We start from the raw sequence: 23,132 nt of genomic DNA, 5'->3' as shown, positions 1-23,132 counted from the left end.
AACAGCAAGACAATGAAACAAGATATACTAAACTTGTTTTGTCTCTATTTTTTGTAGTAGGGAGAGAGAGGGTAAACTACTTGTTATTGTTGATTTTGCTTTAAAAATAGTATCTCTGCTGTTTCTACCTAATAAATATGGATGACCTTTAAATTCCTTCTGCTCTTTTGCAGTGATAAGGATAAGAGAGCAGATCTTATGCGTTCTAAGGTAGGGCTACTGTGGGTTACGTCTTCAGGCTTCCAAGTGTTTAAAGGTTGTTCTGTGTTCATCGTCACTAAGATTTACCAGAAATGGATAGAGGCATGCATTTAAAACAAAACAAAACAAAACAAAACAAAACAAAACAAAACGCTATCAAGACATTACAGAAAGATTTCCAGTACTCAGAAACATAGATATAGCTAAATTTATAACTTCCGATAAAGCAACACACGCAGCTCTGTAAATTGGTGGAGAAAGCACTTTTTGTCTGGCGGCTGTTCTCCAGCCGGTTTTTTTTTTTTTAACGAACTAGCACCCTCTGCTGGTTCCTTGAATAATAACATCTTTTTTTGGTATAAGTTTTGCCTATACTCCAGTAGGAGTCAGCAGTGAGGCGGCTACAAATCCACGAGTATCGAGCAAACCTGTCAAGTTTGAACCCCAGAGGAAATATAAAACTGGAGATAGGGGTGGGGGAGGGAGGGAGAAAAGAAAAGTGGGAATGAGAAAGCCAGAGATTTAAATGGTACGAGCGGGTAGCTAAAATTCCTTTCCACCCTAAAAACATACTTAAACCGAATTTTCGTAACGTTCCAGACCAAAACGGAACTAAGAATTAAACAAAAAGAGACGGGGTCTCGCTATGTTGCCCAGGCTGGAGTGCAGTGGCTATTCACAGGCGCGATCCCACTACTGATCAGCACGGGAGTTTTGACCTGCTCCGTTTCCGACCTGGGCCGGTTCACCCCTCCTTAGGCAACCTGGTGGTCCCCCGCTCCCGGGAGGTCACCATATTGATGCCGAACTTAGTGCGGACACCCGATCGGCATAGCGCACTACAGCCCAGAACTCCTGGACTCAAGCGATCCTCCTGCCTCAGCCTCCCGAGTAGCTGGGACTACAGGCGTGCGCCACCGCGCCCGGCGGTGGCTGAGGGCGGCAGGGAGATACTAGAGGTTCGGGCTGGAGTGACGTCAGTGGAGGCGGGGCTAAGCCATTGGTTACGCGTTCAGACACGCCCAGCACCAGGCGGTCTAGATGCCGAGGTAGCGTGACGTCAGCTGGACCCGCCCGCTGGAGCCCGGAGTCTTGAGTGTTGTTCCAAATCGTGTGTATTCTTCAAAAATTGACCTGTGAGTTCTTGCTTGTAGCTGTATACGCTGCGAGATGGGAAGGGAGAGCACCAACCCGGTAGCTCTGAATCGCGTTGCTTCCCGGGCCTGAAGTTCCTGCTGCATCTTTTGGGAGATGCTAGTTACGAGCGAATCTTCTCTCTTAAATACTGTATACTGTACACTGTATAGCCTGGCACCTCGTGGCAGAGGCTAGGGATCCGCAAAGGTGCCAAACTAGCTAGAAGGAACGAAACCTAGGACACCTGTCTGCCCTAGCCTGTTCCTAGTGCTGCTTCCCCTGTTGTGGAGGAAAGCTAGTAAGTGGGTAGATGGGGGTGGCGTGGAGTCCTTACAGTTGTATCGTGTTTCGTTTTCTTTTAGAGCAAGCTTTGACTAAGAGGGCTTGTAAGGGGAGAGAGAAAAATTCGACCATACATCTGCTGAAGGCGACTTTCCCTGATGCCTCCCGTTCTTTCTGGCCGTTAGAGGGAAACAGTCAACCCTTTCCTATCTCCCCCTTCCTCTAAGTTTAGTCTTTAGACCTTCCTGGAAGAGAAACCTTTTGTAGTCTTTTTAAAAACTCGGTCAAAAACAAGTGTTCCCGTGGCGACTCTTTCCAACGTAAAACAAAAGCTGGGACCTGAGGGAGGAGGTTGTAATGATTTTGATTGAGAGCAACACTCACTTAGTGTAAACTAAAGAGCTTCTCTTAAGGAATTTTTTAAAAAGCCATTTTCCGCCACACAGGGAATTTGAAGTCCGAAACTGTCTCTAAATAAATAATAAACAATAAATAAATAATCACTCTTTCCTTCTGTTCTTTTGCCTTGCTCGAGCGCTAGAGGGCGCCAAAGAAGACTAGCTGCAGTGCGTCCCACCCTAGTATGCAAATCCGGAAGAGAGGTAGCGCTCCGGTCCAGGACATGAGATAGCCTTAGGAAGAAAGGAGCCAGAGTCTTAAGAATGAGTAATGTTGAGCCACTCTTCGAGCTCAGGCCTTCCTACCTCTGGACAATCAGTAATACACTTCTGCCTCGCTTAAATCACTACATTTGGGGGCCTCTGCACCATCATAGTGTGCTCTCAGTGGGTCTCAACCTTCCTAACACTGCGACTCTTTTAATACAGTTCCTGGCGTTGTTGTGATGACGCCCAACCATACAATTATTTCGTTACTGCTTCATAGCTAATTTTGCTACTGTTCTGAATTGTAATGCAAATATCGGATACACAAGACAGCTGGTGTGCGACCCCTATGGGGGTCGAGAAAGACAGGCTGAAAACCACTGCACTGATAGAGCGACATTCACAGGAGAAAAAAAAAACTTGGACAACTAGAACTTAGAAAGGTGAGGAACCAAAAGAACTGCGGCGTCAACAGGGCGCCTGATGGCATGTCATCCTGAACATGTAAGAACCGGTTTTCTAGGTTCCCCTGCAATTTCTGTCTATACACAGTCTCTATATCCACACCAACTTTATTACTCTTGTAAACAAAACTTAGTTTCTGACTTTCTCACTCATCACTGTCCTTTAGTATCAGTACATATTTAATTTTACTCATCATTATCGTTGTGTAGGTTGAATCAGTCGGTTACTCTAGCTGCTACTATATATACCTTGTATTGTGAACCAGTGGTCGACACAATAAGGCTGTTTAGTGGATTTTCCAGAAGCCAAGTAGTTGTTTGCGTTTAAGGCAGTTTTTGAGGTGTTGCCCAGGGTGGACTGGAATCCCAAAGAAAAGCAATCTTGCCTCAGGCTCCTCAGTAGCTGAAACCTGACTTGGCCGTGGGGGACAACAGTTGTTTGCTTCTTGTACAAAACAAGGTGGTGCCTGACTATGTGGGGTTTCCTCTGTGTGGGGTTTCGTCTGTGTGTGAGGGAAGGGGTGTCACTATGCCCCAGGAACTTCCTATGGAGGTCAAGCTGGCCTTGAACTCACAGTAGTCTCTTGAAATGTAACCTGTATTATGGGGAATCCAGCCCCAAAGATTGTTTTGTAGATAACACCCTCGTTGCAAATGGAGTAACCTTGTCTACAAAGCACTGGTGTGTCTAAATTAGTACCATGAAGACATCAAACCAAGAAGAGCAAAGGATCAGACGGAAAAGCTCTGCAGGGTCTTGACCTTGGGCCAAAAACAGCCACCGGAGAAGCTGCACAGAACCAGGGGTGTGCAAGGCACCGAGAGGACGCAGGAGGAGGACCACCGTGCTGCTGGAGGCGGCGCAGTTTATAGATGAGCTTGCCTTGGAAGAGCAACTCAAGGGATTCTGGGCAGAAGCTTGCGGGCGTGAAGACTCACAGTGGAGGGAAAGCCTGCGGGGCTCGCGGAGGGAGGGCGGGACCGACAACGGAAGGAGGGGTAGGAAAAGGGACTCCTGCTGAGCGCAAAGAAAACCAGTTAAGGAGAGTGAACTCCTTGGGCGCTTGTGGCCGCTGTTCTTGTGCTGCGTTTTTTGTACCAAATCCTCGCTTCCCTACGGTGAACAGATTTTTCTGCGCTTCACCATAATGGGGTCACCTGATATTACATACAGGATATTAGGACAAATTGTATTTGCATCTTAGGAACATGTACCTTCTAGTCTGACCTTGACTCTTATGAGCTCAATTTAATGATTGAGCTAAGAAGTAAGTAGAATTACACTTTATATGCTATAGCACACGTTTTCTTTTCTTTTCTTTCTTCCTTTCTCTTTTTCTTTCTTTCTTTTTCTTTTTTTTAGCACACGTTTTCTTAACGGCAGCACCTTGCTTTAAAGAAGAACCTTTAATGAGATTAATATTTTCTTATCAAAACAAAAAATTAACTGGGAATGTCGCCTCCTTGACAAAAGTGCTTGCCTAACTTGCTTGAAACCTGGCTTCCTGGATTAGAGCCCCAACATTTTAGAATCCGATCATGGCGCAGGATACCTGTAACCCTCACACCTGAGAGTTGGAGGTAGTAGGATCAAAGTTGTGTCAGGTAAACTCTCAGAATAAATTCTGACAGCTAAAAGTTTCTTACCCAGTGTCATGTTTTGTAGGCCTATTTTCTCCTATTTGAATATATTTGACTTGTATCTGACAACTGTGCATAAATGTTTTGACATCTTAGAATATATCAGAATTCCACTACAGCATGGCTATTGTTACAATTCTGATCGATATTTAACAGAATGTATTAAGAATACCTTTTTTTTTTTTTTTTTTTTGGCTTTTCAAGACAACGTTTCTCTGTGCAGCCTTGGCTGTCCTAGACTCGCTTTGTAGACCAGGCTAGCTTTGAATTTACCGAGACCCACCAGCCTTTTCCTCCCAAGTGCTGGGATTAGAGGTGTGCGCCACCCAGAATACCTATTCTTTACAGGAGTATGGCAAAGACTCTTTGCTATTTATTTTTAAAACTATTCCAGTGCTTTATTGAAGTCAACCAGTGTTGGAAGGATTCTTCCTTTGAAGGATATTCCTAAACCTGATGTCACATTCAGTCAAAATAATTGGCATATCTGTTGTTTTAAATGAAAATCCCAAACACTCTATTTTACCAATAAAGACCCAGGAGCCAGATGCTGGGGTGAAAACTTGCTAGCTCAGAGAGGCAGAGAAAGCACCCAGCTGACCTTCCTGCTCAGCTCACATCAGATGGAAAAGGCCCAAAAGGCTCACTAGCTCAGCTGACTGTGCAGGAAGAAAAGGCCAGGAGCTTGCTAGCTCAAAGCCAAAGGCCAAGGAGCTGAGGAGCTAAAGAGCTGAGACAAAGCTTAATCTTTCCTATAAGCTAAAGCACTCCTTCTACTTCTACACGCTGTCTTAAATACCCATCAACTCCAAGTCCCTCCTGCTCTTTATCCCTGTCAGCTGGTTTCTTGCTCTGCCTCTTGATTTAGGGTTAACTTTTATTAAGTCCTGTGTACAGATAGCTTTGGATTAAAGGTGTGTGTTAGAACTCAACTGCACCAAACCAGACAGGTTTTTACAGTCACAATCTCAGGGATCACAATGGATCAAAGACAGGTTTTTACAGTTCTCAGTCTTAAGGATCACCGTGGGATCAAATATCCTTCAATACATATCAACTTGCCTTTCCTGAGTTTCTATTCTCAGGTCCAATTACTAGCCACATTTAATTGTGTTTGAACAGGCTCATTGTTTAAAAAGAAAACCAGAGATGCCTTACTTTTACTTCTAGATCCAAAAGCTAAGTAAAAATGGTGTCTGATTTATTCTAGTCCACATAAATGCTAACATTTAATCCTAGGAAATCAAATTCTTCAAGTTGCACATATTTCATATGTGATAATGAGAGATCAAGATAACATTCCTTTTTTTTTTTTGTTGGTTTGGTTTAGTTTTTGCTTTTTGTTTTTTGGGTGGGGTTTTGTTGTTCTTTTTTGTTTGTTTTGTTTTGTTTTTTTGAGACAGGGTTTCTCTGTGTAGCTCTGGCTGTCCTGGACTTGCTTTGTAGACCAGGCTGGCCTTGAGCTCACAGTGATCCGCCTGCCTCTGCCTCCTGAGTGCTGGGATTACAGGTGTGCGCCACCACACCTGCCTGGCTCAAGATAACATTCTTTGTCTAAACCATTCTATTTACTCATTCAACAAATACATACTGAGCTTCTGCTGTGTTCTAGGTGTCACAAAGTGTAAATTTGGGAAGTGTTAAGTATTGCAATTAAAACTATAAGCGAGGAATATATTACTCAACACATTACAGACATCACCAGACATGGTGGCACACACCTGTAACCCTGGGAGGCAGAGGCAGGTGGATCGCTGTGAGTTGGAGGACAGCCTGGTCTGCAAAGCGAGTCCAGGACAGGCTACACAGAGAAGCCCCATCTCAAACAAACAGACACAAGTTACAAGCAGTCTAACCACGTACAAACGTGTGCCTGTTCACCTTGAATCACAGGGAAAGGGCATCATTTCTGAGTAAGGACTGAAAATGTATGTAAAGTTAGGTCTTGACCATAAGTAACACAAAAACCCAAGGACTTTCCTTCCATAGAGGTTTTGGAGGAGTAGCATCTTGCTGGAGACGTCCTCCTCTTAGGGACTGATGTGAGACTTTTGAAACTGTCAGTAGCCGTCTGAGGCTCACATGGCAACCTACTTTCACTTCTTTTCTTGTGGAGGGGGAATTTTAAACTTTTCTCTGTGCGGTTTGTCAACTTGTTAATAATCTGTTTCAGTTTCATGATGTAATTATTGAGTGCATAGAGTCAAGGTTTGTGCTAAGGGCTGCTTCCTAACTACTGCATATTATTATCACAGCTCACATTGTCAGTAATTAAGAATGTTGCATTGCACTGTGGCCTCTGCTCCACTTTTTATGGCCACAAGGATTCCTACTATTCTCAGGGATTGTATTTAGGGTTACACACTCTGCAAGCAACCCACGTTATATGTAACTACACAGAAGGCACAGACTGCAACTGACCTCTGTCTTACTCCGCTATACAATGAGAAAGCTCTGATTCGTTGTGCGTCAGTTTATTCTCAAAGGGGAGCATAGCCTGAGGTACCGCACGACATGAAGGAAAACCACCACATATAAGTTACATTCTGTTAAAAGGAACACTGTAGACAGGCATGATGGTGAACACCTTTAGTCCTAGCACTCAGAGCGGATGTAAGTGGAGATCTGAATTCACAGCGGCCAAGCTGTTCTACATAGTGAGTTCCAGCACAGCCAGGACTACATAGATGAGACTTTGCCTGAAAAAAAAAAAAGACAGAGAGATGGACAATCTGTAGTCACTACCAAATATAGTTACATGTGCATACTGCAGAAGGGTACTGTATATATAATAAATACTTGTGTTTTTATAAATTATATACTTTATTTTGAAAACTAATATTAATGTTTTTAAAAGATTTATTAGGTATACGGTGTTTTGTCTGCATGTACACTTGCCTGACAGAAGAGGGCAGCAGATCTCATTAAGAGGATGGTTGTAAGCCACCAAATGGTTGCTGGTAATTGAACTCAGTACCTTTGTAAGAGCAGCCAGTGCTCTTAACCACTGAGCCATCTCTCCACTCCCAGATTAATGTTGTTGTTTTTAAAAGATAGATAAATTTGTTTATTTATTTATGTACTGTTCTGCTGGCATGTACACCTGCTCACCAGAAGAGGGCACCAGATCTCATTATTCATCGTTTTGAGCCATCATGTGGTTGCTGGAAATTGAACTCAGGACCTCTGGAAGAGCACCTCCACCCACCTACCCCTCGCCTTTTTTTTTTTTTCGAGACAGGGTTTCTTTGTGTAGCCTTGGCTGTCCTGGACTCGCTTTGTAGACCAGGCTGGCCTTGAATCACAGGAATCCACCTGCCTCTGCCTTCCAAGTGCTGGGATTAAAGGCATGCACCACCATGCCTGGCTCCACATTAATGTTTTTTATATGTTAATATAAAGGTGGGCTGGAGAGATGGCTCTGAGGTTAAGAGCACTGCCTGCTCTTCCAAAGGTCCTGAGTTCAATCCCCAGCAACCACATGGTGGCTAAGAACTATCTATAATGAGATCTGGTGCCCTCTTCTGGCGTAACAGGTGTACATGCATTCAAAACACTGTGAACCTAATAAATAAAAAATAAATAAATAAAGGCAGTAATTTATCTCCTTTGATTAAAATGTTTATTAATAACTAGGAGAACAACAACAAAACCCACAAAAAACCCAAACCAAACCAACCAACCAACCAACCAAACAAACAAACAAAAGCGTTCAAGCCTGGAGAGATGGCTCAGAGGGTAAGAGCACTGACTACTCTTCCAGAGGTCCTGAGTTCAATTCCCAGCGACTACATGGTGGCTCACAACCATCTATAATGTGATCTGACACCCTCTTCTGGCCTAAAGTTGTACATACATGCAGAGCACTGTATACACAATAATAAATAATTTTTTTAAAAGTTCAAGGTCATCCTTAGCTACATATAGAACTCTAGGCCTGCCTAAGCTACATGTATCCACCTGTCAAAAAACAGGGCAGGTAGATGTCTACTATGAACACTGTTATAGCATTAACAACAAACCAAAGGCGTGATGGGTACACACTGTTATGAATGTAGTTAATACCCAAGAATTGTACACTTGAAAATAATTAAAATGACAACATTTATGTTTTGTGTTGGGTATACTTGTGTGGGGCTTTTTTCCATTTTGTGTTGTAGAATATTTATTAGGCTTCTCTACCCCAGCTAGTTCCCAAATAATTAAGACAGAGACCTCTTGGATTTATAATAAGCTTCAAGGCACAATAACTGGGCAGGTATCGGCCCTCCAAGCTATTTTGCTGTTTCCCAGCTACACACCCCAAGTCACTTGCCATAATTGTTCCCGCCTGGGTTGCTTCTGTTCCATCAGGCCAGCCTCACGGCCACGTGCTCATGGTCCACACTGCCTCATGGCAACTTCCTTCTCTCTGGCTTCCTCTTCCGTTTCTCTCTCCTGCCTCGCCTTGTGGTCAGTCTGTGAAACCCCAAGGCTAGCAACCTAAGCTCTGCCTACCTTTTTGATGTCCAGTTAGCTTCTAGCTATTTTTATTAATCATTGACTTTAAATTGGAGAGCAAGGTTTGCACATCACTTGGTGTATGTGAGAATTTACTCGTCTGGACTGAAAACAGGATCTTGGGGGCCAGTATTTAGCATTTGAATGCATGGCACCAGACCAACCCCCAACAATTGTGTTTTATGGGTTTTGTCCATCCCCCATCAACACTACACAGCCTCAGTTATAACATATATAATACTAAGATTGGCATATTGTCCTTTGCACTTAAAAAGAGATTATTTAGCTAGTCTAGCACTTTACACTTTCTATGTGAGAAGTTTTCTTGGTTTTGTTTGTTTGATCTTTGAGGCAGGGTCTTACCATGTAGCCAAAGCTTATTATGTAGCCTCAAACCCAACGTCCTGGGACTACAGGCATGCACGGTCACCCTCAGCTTCTCATATGTGCTTTATAATAATCTTTCCTACATCTTAAAAAAAAATCTTGCCAGGAGAGCTGGATGTGCTAGTGAAACGTGCCTATAATCCCAGTGTATAGGGCTCTGAAGCAGGAGGGTGGATATGGGGCTCTTCTGGCCTACGTAAGTCCAATGCCACCCTGGGATACATAGCAAGATCCTGTCTCATACAAAGAAACACATAAGTGGATAAATGAATGCTAAAACAGTTCTTGCTAGCATCTTTATTTTGAAACAGAATCTCTTTATGCAGCTCTGGCTGGCTTGGAACTCAATCACAGAGACCTGCCTGCCTCTGTCCCCCAACTGCTAGGTTTAAGGATGCGTGCCCCTAAGCCCAGTCAGGAATTTTTTTTTCTTTTGAAGCAGGGTTGTACTTAGCTCAGGCAGGTCTTGGAATCACTTTGTAACTAATGATGACCTTGAAATCCTGACCTTCCTGCTTCCACTTCTCAAATGCCGAGCTTACAAACACGTTCCATGTTGTCCCAGTTAGGCGCTGAGCTTACAAACACGTTCCATGTTGTCCCAGTTAGGCGCTGAGCTTACAAACATGTTCCACATTGTCCCAGTTAGGCGCTGCGCTTACAAACATGTTCCATGTTGTCCCAGTTAGGCGGTGCTGGCAACTGAACTCCCAGTTTCATGAATGCTAGCGAGCTCGCTACCAGATGGACTCCTGAAATCAGAGGCAGCCATCTCCATGCTTGGCTTATATCTTCCATGTTTTTGCTGAGACTTTTTTTTCTTTTTTCTTTTGGCCAAGAATTTTTTTTTTTCAGTTCTTTGAAATCTGTTCCTAATTGCTTACTAAAGCAATTTCATTCTTTGTTGGAGAGTCTAAATAATCTTCATCTTGGTATTGGCATTTATCTTTTTTTTTTTTTTTTTTTTTGAGTAGGGATTCTCTGTGTAACAGCCTTGCTGTCTTGGGGCTTGCTTTGTAGACTAGGCTGGCTTCGAACTCACAGCGCTCCACCTGCCTCTGCCTCCCAAGTGCCCGGCTAAAGTGCTTTCTTAGCATGCAAGAAAGCTGTGTCAGACTCCCAGCACTCTGTAACCTAGGCATGGTAGTGTGCACCTCTGATAGAGCACGTGAGAGGTGGAGGCAGGAAGTTACACTTTCAAGGCCCATGCTTGGTTGTGTTAGCAATTGAAGGCCAGCCTGGGATACAGGAAAGAACTGAGAGCAGACAGCAGAAGGAGGGATGGAGGGAGAAAGGGGGAAGGAAGGGAGCCTTTGCTGTGCTGCCAAGTCCACAGAGCTGAGTTCAATTCCTGAAACCCAATGGTGGAAGAACTGACTCATACAGGTTGTACTCTGACCTCCACGTTCATATTGTGGGACATGGATGAACACACACACACACACACACACACACACACACACACATAGGAGCTGTTAAAAAAAATTAAGTTTAAGAAAAACTTAAAGGAGACACAGAGTGTAGTGTAGAAGATAAGTTTCCAGCAGAGTAGAAGAGAGCACACTCTTGAAGGGTGAAAGTGGATAGTACCCAGGAGATCAGTGTGCTGACCTACTTGTTTTTAAAAGAGTTTGTGTGTGTGTGTGTGTGTGTGTGTGTGTGTGTGTGTGTTTTCAAACCCTCAGAGGCCAGGACATCAGCTCCGATGGAGCTGGAGTTATAAGCTGCCTCATGTGAGTGCTAGGAACCAAACCAAACCAAACCACTCTAGAGAGGCAGCGATTGCTCCTAACCACTGAGCCGTCTCTCCAACACCCCACCCAACTTGACCTACTTTTTAGGTAAGATTTTTACTGTTTCTGAAGTCTCCAGAGTAGAGACAGCTTTTCACGAGGGGCATTTTCCTGCCCAAGTGATTGGCACGCCCACTTGGATAGACTTTTACCGGCAAGAACAACGGTATGTTCTTGCTCTTTACCACAAAGCCTGCAGATAGACAGTGCCCCCGTGAGGCCTAGGGAGCTGTCTGCTAAGGCCCTTCCAGGCAGTTTTGAGTGTCAAGCCTCCACCCAGGGCCAGAGCTATGACTCAGGCCCCGCTCTGTACACCATAGTCAGTCCTGTGGTTACCATCTTTGTTTTACCAGCTTACTTACTGATCATGAGGGAGGGGTCAAAATCCCAAGACCTCCAAGCCTGCTAATACTGAACTAGCTTCCTTAAAAAGCATTTTATTATTCACTCGCAACATTTCCGATAACCAAATGTAGAGGTTCAGTGCACACCAAGCAGCTGAGTGACGCTCTGGACCTAAATGAGTGCCGTACACCCAGTTCTGACTGGAGCTACCCAGAAGTTGTGCAGAGCCTCCGACTGGGCAAGTTTGAGTTTGGTGGTACATGCCTACAGTTTAGCAGTTGGGAGGTAGAGGCAGGAGGATCAAGAACTTCAGGTTATCCTTGAATACGCAGCAACTTCAAAGCCAGGCTGGGCTGCATGAGTCCCAAATAAATAAACACTTTTGTAAACCAACAACAAATAGAATGTTTCCCCTGTCTTAAGCATCAGCTTCAAGACCCAAGTATGAACTGAAATTTCCAGAAAAAAAGCCAGATTTATGATAAAGATTCTTATAAGGCTGATTAAAGTGTCATGATTTTAGATAGTTGGGATTTTGCAGATCCAGGACCAGATTATCTTGGGCTGCCTTTAGTCGCCTTAGCAGCCATTTGTTGCATACATCCATGCCTGGCATAAGATCCTTTTGACCAGCTGGGCGTGGTGGCACACGCCTTTAGTCCCAGCACCCAGGAGGCAGAGGCAGGTGGATCACTGTGAGTTCAAGGCCAGCCTGGTCTACAAAGTGAGTCCAGGACAGCCAAGGCTACATAGAGAGACCCTGTCTCGAAAGAAAAAAAAAAAAAAGATCCTTTTGACCACAAGGTCAAATGTATTAACTTAGACCACTACTTCCCACTAAGCGGAAGCTGAGACTGTCATCAGATGACATCTGAGCCCTCCAACAAAGGATGTTATGGCAGGGGGATCTCTTATGAGGTCAGGGCCAGCTTCATCCTGGTCAACATAGTGCGGTGGTTCTCAATTCTCTGTTTCTGTCTCTGTCTCTGTCTCTCTCTCTCCCTCTCTCTCTCTCTCCCCCTCTCTCTCTCTTTGGTTTTTTGAGACAGGGTTTCTCTGTAACAGTCATGGCTGTCCTGGACTCACTTTGTAGACCAGGCTGGCCTTGAACTCACAGAGATCTGCCTGTTTCTGTCTCCCATGAGTACTAGGATTAAAGGCATGTGCCACCACCCCCAGCCTGGCTTACCTTTCTTAATGATGTGACCCTTAATATGGTTCCTTATGTTGTGATGACCTCTCCAACCATAAAATTATTTTGTTGCTACATCATAACTCTAATTTTGCAACTGTTATGAATCATAATATAAATATCTGATATTTGACCCCAGTGAAAAGGTCATTTGACCCCAGAGGGGTTGCAACCCACAGGTTGAGAACCACTGACATAGTGAGTTCGTGGCAAGCCAAGGCTACATAGTGAGGCACAGACACACACCACAAAAGAAGGAAAGAAAGGAAGAAAGAGAGAGAGAAGGAAGGAAGGAAAGAAGAAAGAAGCATAGAGAGCCGGGTGTGGTGGCACATGCCTTTAACTCCAGTATGCTGGAGGCAGAGGCGGGTGGATCTCTGTGAGTTCGAGACCAGCCTAGTCTACAAAGTGAGTCCACAACAGCCAAGGCTACACAGAGAGACCATGACTCAAAAAAAAAAAAAAGCATAGAAAGAAAAAACTACTTCTAGCACCACATGGCCACATGGTCATACACACCTGTAATCCAGCACTTGGGAGGCAAGTTCAAGGCCAGCCTCCTTGATCAAGGGTTTCAGGTCAGCCTAGACGGGTCAGCAATACTCTACCTAACAACAACAACAAAAAAGAATTTTGACTTTTTAATATTAGAGGGATAGTTTTAAGCCAAAACAAGACTTATTTCAGCAGAAACTGACACAGACTTTACAGTATTGATGATCTTGAGCTATTTTTTTTTTTTGCTTGTTTTTGTTTTTTGAGACAAGGTTTCTCTGTGTTAGCCTTGGCTGTCCTGGACTTGTTTTGTAGACCAGGCTGGCCTCGAACTCAACAGTGATCCGCCTGCCTCTGCCTCCCAAGTGCTGGGATTAAAGGCGTGCGCCACCACGCCCAGTTGATCTTGAGCTATTTTTAAAGAACAGAGAGGCTCAGTCAATTCAGTTAATTACCGAATATTCCAAAATTAATAATGATGTAATAGCACTGCATACAGCATTTATGGTGATGACTGTTGGGTCCGGAGTACCAGCTTCTTGGTGGTGTGTCAGGTGCAGTAACACAGAGGCTGCATCTTGGTGCAGGGGTGTGCTGTTCAGGAGATACTCAAGAGAAACCAAGGTTCAGGGAGCTGAGGTCCTTGCGCTCCACAGGGCATTGCTGTCCGATACTGTAATTTTCAAATACGGCGGGCTGCCTTCATAGCTTTATCCTGGGCTAAATGCATTTGGACAGCTCTGGAGATTTCAACTTAAACTTTCCCAACATGCAGATTTTCTGCTTTTATTCTGGCTTTACTTGTTTTCTCCTTTAGACATTGGCTGATAATGATAATGATGACATACGCAAGCACTAACTTCCAGTTAGTGATGTCACAATGGTACTAAACAGAGTCAATGATTTAAAATATCTTCTAAGATTAGCTTGTAGGTTAAAGGTCAACTTTTCAAGGGAGTCCTTTTAGTGTCTAGTTTGGTGGTAAGCCCGTTAGGAGAACATTCCATTTATACAATCAAGGGGGGGAAAAGCCAATCTTCCAAATCGCCACAAGAATTTGATAAAATACCAGATTTACTCGGTTAAAACTTAGAATAAAGTAACTTTAGTGCCATACAGTGTTGCTTTAAAGAGAGAAGAAGTAAAGTAATAAAAATGAGCAAGAAGGATGAAGAAAGGGGAATGAAGACTGGTGTTGAAAGGAGAGCTTAGAAACGCAGGGCAGGAAAAAAAAAAAAAAGAAAGAAACCCAGGGCAGATGTGCTGGGTGGACAGCTTCAGGATGAGGGTGGGGAGGGGGATGCCACCGAAAAACACACACCAAGAGCCAAACGCTGAGACTTTCTGCTCCATATCCTTTTGCGGTTTTGCTTTGTAAGCACACATAGCATATGTACCAAGAGCAAACAATGGAGCCGCTTTGATGCTGCTCAGAACCTTTGAACCAGTGGTGTGTATTTACCTACTGTAGCTTTTACTCTGAGATACAGTTCTGAACACAGCAGCCAAGATTTACGAGTGTAGGGATGGTTATAAATCCTAGGTAGATTTTATACTATAACCGATTTAACAACAGCTTAGCCGAGCACAATTTTTTGTTGTTGTTGTTTTGTTTCGAGACAGGGTTTCTCTGTGTAGCCTTGGCTGTCTTGGACTCGCTTTGTAGACCAGGCTGGCCTGGAACTCACAGCGATCTGCCTGCCTCTGTCTCCCGAGTGCTGGGATTAAAGGCGTACGCCACCACGCCCGGCAGCCAAGCACAATTTATGGGTCTCTTTCTATCTTGAGGAAGAAGGGCTTACACCACAGAAAATTTAGAAAGACACCTACTGGATTATACGTCCACAAATACCAGCCCTATCGCACAGCCTGCAGTGCTGTGACTCTCTTTAGTAGGTACTGGGGCAGCAGCCCCTGCGTACCCAGCACTGTGAGAGAAGGTCAGCTCACTGTGCACTGACGTCAGAATCTACTAGGGTAACGCCACAAAAAGAAAGCTCCCGGGGCTTTCAAGCGGTTTCTAAGGCCTGACTTCACTCCCAAATGTAAGGACTGATCTTTCTTCTGTTTATTATATCCTTTTGCCACCACAAGGAAAAAAGTCTCATGAACTCAACATGCTTTTTACAAAGTAGTAACCTTGGTTATGTAAGAAGATTGACCTGGAACTTCATAACTGCTTTGGCTGCGTACATCTTCAACCGTGTATTAAAGATGCTCGGCATAGAACAAGCCCTGCTGCCTGGATATTCGGATGCCTTTGGGAACACCACCCACAACACAGAACACAGAGTAGAGTACCGAGGTCCGTTTTTTCAGGTCTCCCTCAGCATAGACATCTCTGACCACACCACCTGAACACGGGTAGACAAACTATGCTAATTACCTGCTCTTCCTCTTTCTTTCCTCCCTCCCTCCCTCTCTCTCTTCTTCTTCTTCTTCTTTTTTTTTTTTTTTAAGGGGAGGGAGCTGGCTGGGGATTAAACCTACCTATCAGCATGACCACTGAAGTATGTGCACTATTTTGTTTTTTGAGATGTAGTTGCACTAAGAAGCCCATGTTAACCTCAAACTTGCGTTCTTCCTGCCTTCGCTGCCAAGTACTAACATTTTAGGTATGCACTGTACTTGGCACCAACTACATTAGTGCTGACAATTTAGTGAGATAAAAAAAAAAAAAGACTACGTAATGGTTTGTCTCGGCACACCTGCATGCTGCTGACCAGGATCTGTGTCAAAGTCTGTTCTTCGTGTCTGTGGATACTTGAGTGGCAATAGAAGTTTCCTCCACCCCAGGAGAAAGAAAGGAGCAGAGATGTTCAGGGAGCAGACTATTCCTCTGTAGTTCCATGTCCCTCCTTGGTTCTGTATGTCAACCCTGGGCTTTCTGAGACAGATTATGTCTTCATATTAAATTACCTTTCTTTTGCTAAGGCAAGTTCTAGTCAGCTTCTGTTACATGTAAACAGAAGTCACAGCTTTACAAAACATATCAAGGGAAAAATATGTGTAGGTAAAATAATTTTAGCATCAAGACAGTTGCATCAAGCTGGGCATGCCATATTCTAGCACTCAGGAAGGTATTGTGGGCTACGCGGTGAGACCGTCTCTGGGAGGTGGGAGGGACAGGCTTTGGGACACAATCTGTAATCCTAGCGCTCGGGAGGCAGAGGCAGGAGGAGAATGGAGTGCAAGTTCATCTTCATCTACATATCAAAATCAAGACTAGCTTGTCTCTAAAAATAAAAGAAGGGGGTTGGTGGTAGGAAAGAAAGAACCCCAATGTTATAAACTTTATGTACCACCATCATCACTGTTGCTCTCTGGGACATTAGATTAGAGGGAAGAGGAGCAGACTATTGGTAAGTCTAATTCAATACGTTTTCTTTTATTTGGGGTCTGTATGTGCAGTGTGTGTATATTCTCACTCAATTTATAGAGAGCATTAAACTGCTCTGTGATCTAGCCCTTTGACCTACCTCTGAATTGGTTCATAGAGTCCTTAGAATAATTCAGTGCATTCCTAGCTGGGTGTGGTAGTGCATACCTGCAATTCCAGTACTTGAGAGAGACAGAAAGATCAGGAGTTCAAGGCCAGCCTGAGGCACAAAAGACCATATCTTAAAAAGAGGAGGAGGAAAAAGAAAAAAGAAAGACAGAAAGGGAGGCAGATACACAAGAATGTATGAATCATTTAATGTATTTTTCCAGACTATAGAAGTCATTTTTCTTTTTCTTTTTGTTGTTGTTGTTGTTAGGCAGAGTCTCCCTGCACAGTCATCCGGCCCAGGCTGGCCTTGAACTTGCCTTGCCTTCCAAGTGCTGGATCACAGATGTGTATGACCATGTGGTGCTAGGAGTAGTTTTTTCTTTCTATGCTTTTTTTTTTTTTTTTTTTTTTTTGAGTCAAGGTTTTTCTGGAGAAGGAGCTGAGAGTTCTACATCTTGATCTGCAAGTAGCAGCAGGAGACTGTCACACTGGGCCTAGCTTGAGCTTAGGAGACCTCCAAGGCCATCCCTACAGGGAAACACTTCTTCCAACAAGGCCACATCTACTCCAGCAAGGACACATCTCCTAGTAGTGCCACTCCCTATGGGCCAAGCATTCAAATACACGTGTCTGTGGGAACCAAACTTATTCAAACCACCACAGCCACTGAGTTATATCTCCAGCCCCTCTGGCACACTTCTTACTTTTCTGAAACAGTCTCACCCTGTTGCTCAGGCTGGCTCCGACCTTGAGATCTTGTTGTACTGGTTTCTTGAGTGCTGGATGACAGGAATGCATCGCCTGGCCTGATGCCCTTCTTTTAGTAGCACTGGCTAGTTGGTGCTGGTTCTATTACCAGTTAAGCTATAATACGATATGCTGTCAAAATACCTTTAAGAAACTCTGAAAGGAGGCAGAAGCAGGCAGATCTCTATGAGTTTGAGGCTACATTGGTCCCCAGAAGTTCCAGGCCATCAAAGCTACATACTGAGACTCTGTCTCAAAAAAACAAAAACAATCTCAGAAATGGTGAATAGGATGAAGAAGGACAAAGGGGCTGGGGTATGAACAATAACACGTGTCAGAATAAAACCCATTGTTTTATATGATAAGTAAAAAGAGTTTTTTTCCCTTTTGTTTTGTTTTTGAGACAGGTTCTCAACCATGTAGCTCTGGTTGTTCTGGAACTCACCATATAGACCATGCAGGCCTTGAAAATAGTTACTTTTTAAAAAGCATCTCAGAAAGATTTATGCTTTTGTCTGATAGTTCTACATTGATAGTTACACTACATTCTCAGGCCACACCGTGATATATATATATACACATACATACACACACACATATATATGGATGTATGTGTATGTTTATGTATATATGTATATGGTATATTATTTTAGGGATGGGGATACTAAATGGGATTCAAACATCACAGAATTTTGAGTGTGGGAGGAGCTTAGCAAGCAGGTGTCACCTTCAGCTGCACACAAGCCTGAAACTCTGCTGAACCATGACTCAAGAGTGGTGGTACACGCCTGTGATCCTAGCAGTTGGGAGGTTGAGGCAAAAAGATTGCCGTGAGTTTGAGGCCAGTCTGTACTCCATATAGGTTCTGAGACAGGCTGGACTACAGTGTGAAACACTGTCTCAGGAAAATCAAAACCAGCCGGACAATAAAACAAAACCAGAATGCTTATGAAGAAAAGGAAAAAAAACCAAACCCAACCTTGACTCTCAGATATTTAGTCTGCATTGATCTGGGATGTGGTTTCAAAGCTCCTCAGGTGATTGAAATGTGCAGTCAGTGCTAAAAGCCATTGGTTTAGCCACCTTCCTGAGTTTACCCATAAACACAATAATTCAGTACAAAGAGAAAAAGAATGCCAGGTGTGGATTTTTTAAAATCTTAATTTCTTTAGCACTTGGAAGGTTGAGGCAGGAGGATTTTGATTCTGGGGCAGTCTGGGTTACATAAGGAGACTTTGTTTTAAGAACTAAAATAAAAGCCCTCCTTGATGGTGCACGCTGTCATCAGAGGCACTCAAGAGGGCTTTATCTATAGCTGGGGCCAGCAAGATGCTACCGGAGACCCAATCATATCATTACTACCTAGCATAATAAATAAAAACAAACAATCTTCATTTGAATTTGTTCTACATTCATTTCTTGAGCTTAAGAGTGTGCTCACCTTTTTCTGGGCCTCAGTTTCTTCAAATGTTAAGATGAAGAAGACGGAACTGCTTGATTGATTGAAGAGAGATATTTTTCCCCTGATAGGAATAGAAAAATTGATCAGCAAGATGAATAAATTACCTAAGTAATCCAAGAAGGGCTAGGCAGTAATTTAAGAATATAATTAGCTGGGCTGGGTGTCATGCCTCTAATCCCAGCACTTGGGAGGTGGAGTCAGGGGGATCAGGAGTTCAAAGCCAGACTGGGTTACAAGAGACTCTGCCTAAAAGAAAAAAAAAAAGTAAGTAATGCTATTAACACTTATAAATGAAAGTGATTTTTTTTTCCCACAAGTAGGACTTTTTATTTGTCCCTATTAAAAGTCTGGATGTTAGACAGATTCTTGGACTGGTGGTTCATATCCATCAGCTCGTTCGCCTTTAGCACCTGTCTTACTGATAACCAGGAGTTTCCCCGGGACCAGCACCTTCACCATGGAGCTCCATGAACTTTCTCAATTCAGACTTGGGTTTCTTCAGTGTTTTACTCTTCTAACAAATACATTGGCCATGTGGTGGTGGCGCACGCCTGCAATCCCAGCACTCGGGAGGCAGAGGCAGGCGGATCGCTGTGAGTTCGAGGCCAGCCTGGTCTACAAAGTGAGTCCAGGACAGCCAAGGCTACACAGAGAGACCCTGTGTCAAAAAAAAAAAAAATGGACAGCTTTCTTCTTGCTGCCTTTTACCGGGTGCTTGTTCTTGCCGACTTCTCTGGTGCTGCTCAGAGATGCAGGACGAAAGCACACTGTCCAGTTCTATGTTGAGCTTCAGTTTTTAGTGTTTTTGTTTTCATTAAAACACCTTCTACGTTGGTGTATCACAATCCTGTGGCACTAAGGCAGAGGATGATGAGTTGGACACCAGCTTGGGCAATCCTTCCTCCCCCGGTTTCCCCAGTGCTAGAAGTATAGGCATCTAGTCTCCAAGTTAGTTTTAGGATTCTTTGTTTGTTTGTTTGTTTGTTTTGTTTTTGCTTTTGGTTTTTCGAGACAGAGTCTCTCTGTGTAGCCTTGGCTGTCCTGGACTCACTTTGTAGACCAGGCTGGCCTCGAACTCACAGCGATCCGCCTGCCTCTGCCTCTGTCTCCTGAGTGCTGGGATTAAAGGTGTGCGCCACCACGCCCAGCTTTAGTTTGTTTTGGATCCTTCACCTGCTTTAAAAAATTAATAAAACAGAATACCAACTGAGACATATATTTTGTTTCAGAGACACAAATGGTTTTGAGAAGAGGAGGCAGGAGAATTGCTGTAAATTGAAGGCCAGCCTGGACAACTATGGGGATTGTATAGCTCAGAGCAGTCGGCTAGCCTACCACCCACATACTACCATGGGTCAGGGCCCAGGGTTCAATCCCCAGGCCTGCAAGAATAAAAATGGCAACAACAGTAACAAAGTGTATACATGAAAATGCTAGTTTGTTTGTTAAACATTTCTCTGAATGGAAATAATATTTTCAAAATCAAACCATATTTTTCTTTTCCTGACACAGAGTCTCACAATGTAGCTCTGGGAGGGACTGTGTACTCCTTGTGTAGACCAAGCTGGCTTTGAACTCACACAGATCTGCCTCCTCTGTCTCTGTGCAGTGATTTGAGGGATGTGCCGCCACTGCCTGGCTGAGTTTACTGTTTTTGAGACACTGTAGCCTAGATTGGTTTTGAACTTGCTGTGATCCTCTTGCCTCACCCTCCCAAGTACTGGAATTACAAGAGTTAGCCACCAGTCCTGGCTTAAAATTTTTTACTTAAAAATTGGTTCCAATATTCCAGGCACAGAAGAATAAGTACCACTTCATCTCACTCTTATCAATGTAATATAAAAAGTTGGCTTCATAGGCAATGGAGAGTAGAATGATCATTACCAGAAACTGGGAAGAATAGGAGGGATTGGTGTAGGAAGTGTTGACCAATGACTGTGTTGTGGATAAGACCAAAGAGCCATGCTGTGATGGTGCTAGTCGGTAGACAGTAAGACTCAGTTGCTGAAGATGCCTCATGTCTTGATTACAGGACATAAGGGAGTCAAACTGAAACTGGGTAGGAAGCATTCTCCTTGTTGGCCACTCCTTAAAGTACTGGAAAATGCTAGATAGGGTGTTGGGGGACTTAATCAGCTGTGAGCCCTTTGTGCAACCATATTGACTGACTAGGCAAGCTAAGCCTGACACTGCAGCAGTGGCAATGCTATTATGAGAGTAACCAAATTTCTGACTGGAATTTATGCCTATTCCACCTATCAAACTGCCTTCTAACTAACTGTTTAGGCCCATAGTCTAGTGTTGTGGTCAGCAGTGACTGCATAGATTCATAAACAATACCTCACTATTATCTCCTCCAAGGCCCAGCGAATATCATGGAAGGACGTAGGAGACTGGAGGAGGAGAGGGGGGAGGTATGGAGCGCTGGCTTTCAGCACGGCATGGCAGAGCTGTTGGCACTCACGAGCTCACAACAGCTATGATTGCCCATATGACATTGGACATGTGAACCAATACCCTGTCCTGGAGGTAGGGAGGGGCTCATGTGTCTCCTCATCCCATTTTATATGTAGCTATCAATTCAAGAGGGAAAAAGGCATGCTTTTTAAGTGGTGCAGACACTGGTTTGGTGCCCACGTTCCTGTAATCAACCCTAATGAAACTCACCATGACACACACACACACACACACACACACACAGAGGCATCAAAGTAGAAGGGGGCCTAGTTGAAAAAAGGAAATCAGTGAAAAGGGATTAAGAGAAGGTAACAGACACTGAGTCTGATTGAAAAACATTAGGTACATATTTGAAAATATCAAAATGAAACTGATTATTATGTACAATTTAATATAATAGAAAATTCAAATAAAGATCATTTCCCAGAAGGAGTCAAGAAAACAAAATGTCTCATCTGTGGTATGGTTTAATAGTTGCCTATGCTATTACCACTTGGAAGTGTTTTGATTATATTAAAATTTACCTTTGTTTTGAGACAAGGTCTCACTACTTAACCTTGTCTGCCCTTGAGCTCGAGCTCGTTGGCCTCAAACTCACAGATGTGACAGCATTACCTTAAATGTTTCTAAATTATATTGTATTTGGCATGTGTGTGTCACTGTGTGCTAGTGGAGTTCAGAGAAAAACTTGTAGGAGTAAAGTTTCTGTCTTTCGTCTGGATCTTAAGGATTGAAATTCAAGTCAGGGTTGTTGACAAGGGCTTTAACCACTGAGGCATCTCAACCAGCCCCAAAATTGACCTTTTTTTTTTTTTTAAAGAAACATGATATACAAAATTTGAAATCCTCACTCTCGGTGACTATGTTCTGGCTGTTGTTGTTTTGTACTATAATTACTCTTTAATAATTTATTATTGAGCTGGGGAGATGGCTCAATGGATAAAAAGCACTTGCTCTGTAAACAGAGGTATCAGAGTTCGAATCTTCAGTCAACACCCAAGTAAAAAGCCTGGCGTGGCTTCAAGAACCTCTTGTTCCATCAGATCACAGCTGTAACACCCCATCGCCTCTCCGGGGAGGTGCAGGCTGGAAAACAATCATTCCAACTTCTTCCTGCACTAAACAGGGAATTTATGGCAACTCTTTCCCATCACCTCATCAGTGCTGGGATAGGCATGAGCCACCATGTCAGGCTGGTGGCTTCAACTTTTCTTAAAATTATAAAATAAAAACATACGCTGTTAGTATTATAAAATAAAAAAAAAAATGCATTACCATACGCTGTCGTAGCAACTTCTTTCATCTTTCCTGCTTTTTCCTCCTTATTTGATAAAGCTCGCCTTATTTGAACCTTAACACTCTCCATTTAATACAAAAAGGTTTCCTGGGCCAGCCAGATGGCTTTAGCAGATAAAAGCGCTGGTTGCCAAACTTGATGCTTTGAATTTGATACCTGGGACTCATGGGATAGAAGTAGAGAACTGGTTTTGGCAAGTCGTCCTCTGACCTCTGTGCACACGCACACTAAGTGAAAAAGTATTTTAAAATAAAAACGAAACGCAACTACTTTTCCTAATTGTGCGTGGAGATCAGAGGTCAATTTTAAGGGACCTGGTTCTCTCCTTCCAGCACACGGGTCCTGGGGACTGAGCGCGGGTCCGCACACTCGGCGGCAGCCTTTGCTCACAGAGCCGTCGGCTCCGACACACTAATTCGTAAGAAATGTGGGTGGTTCTGACGAGACTTACAAAGAGAACGAGTTTAAACGTTGCAAGGCAGGGCTTAGGAGCAAACTCCAGACTAGTGAAATTGCGAGCTACTTTGGCGGATTTTTTGGAACACCAGCCTCCCACGTGTCTTCCAGGCAACTGAAGGAAGTGGGGAGGCGATGGGGTAAATAGGAGACCCGGCGCTGGAAGACTGGGGTGAGCGGG

The 23,132-nt window shown here is 43.7% G+C and overlaps 1 long non-coding RNA gene across 3 annotated transcripts; it reads right to left on the bottom strand.

The window, feature by feature from the left end:
- Nucleotides 1–6,268: 6,268 nt before the first annotated feature.
- On the bottom strand, nucleotides 6,269–23,123 carry LOC311603208. Of its 3 annotated transcripts, none has more exons than XR_014780991.1 (4): nucleotides 22,474–23,123; nucleotides 18,721–18,802; nucleotides 13,067–13,155; nucleotides 6,269–7,071 (listed from the first exon to the last, which is right to left on the bottom strand). It is a non-coding gene; the product is annotated as an uncharacterized lncRNA (long non-coding RNA). The 3 variants fall into 3 exon arrangements; XR_014780992.1 differs by having other exon boundaries at nucleotides 6,269–7,029; XR_014780993.1 differs by lacking the exons at nucleotides 6,269–7,071; nucleotides 13,067–13,155 and adding an exon at nucleotides 16,366–16,992.
- Nucleotides 23,124–23,132: the final 9 nt, after the last annotated feature.

This window comes from Acomys minous (assembly GCF_964271855.1).
Source record: "Acomys minous genome assembly, chromosome: 8".
Classification (NCBI taxonomy): domain Eukaryota; kingdom Metazoa; phylum Chordata; class Mammalia; order Rodentia; family Muridae; genus Acomys; species Acomys minous.
This window is presented reverse-complemented; position numbering and strand designations above follow the sequence as displayed.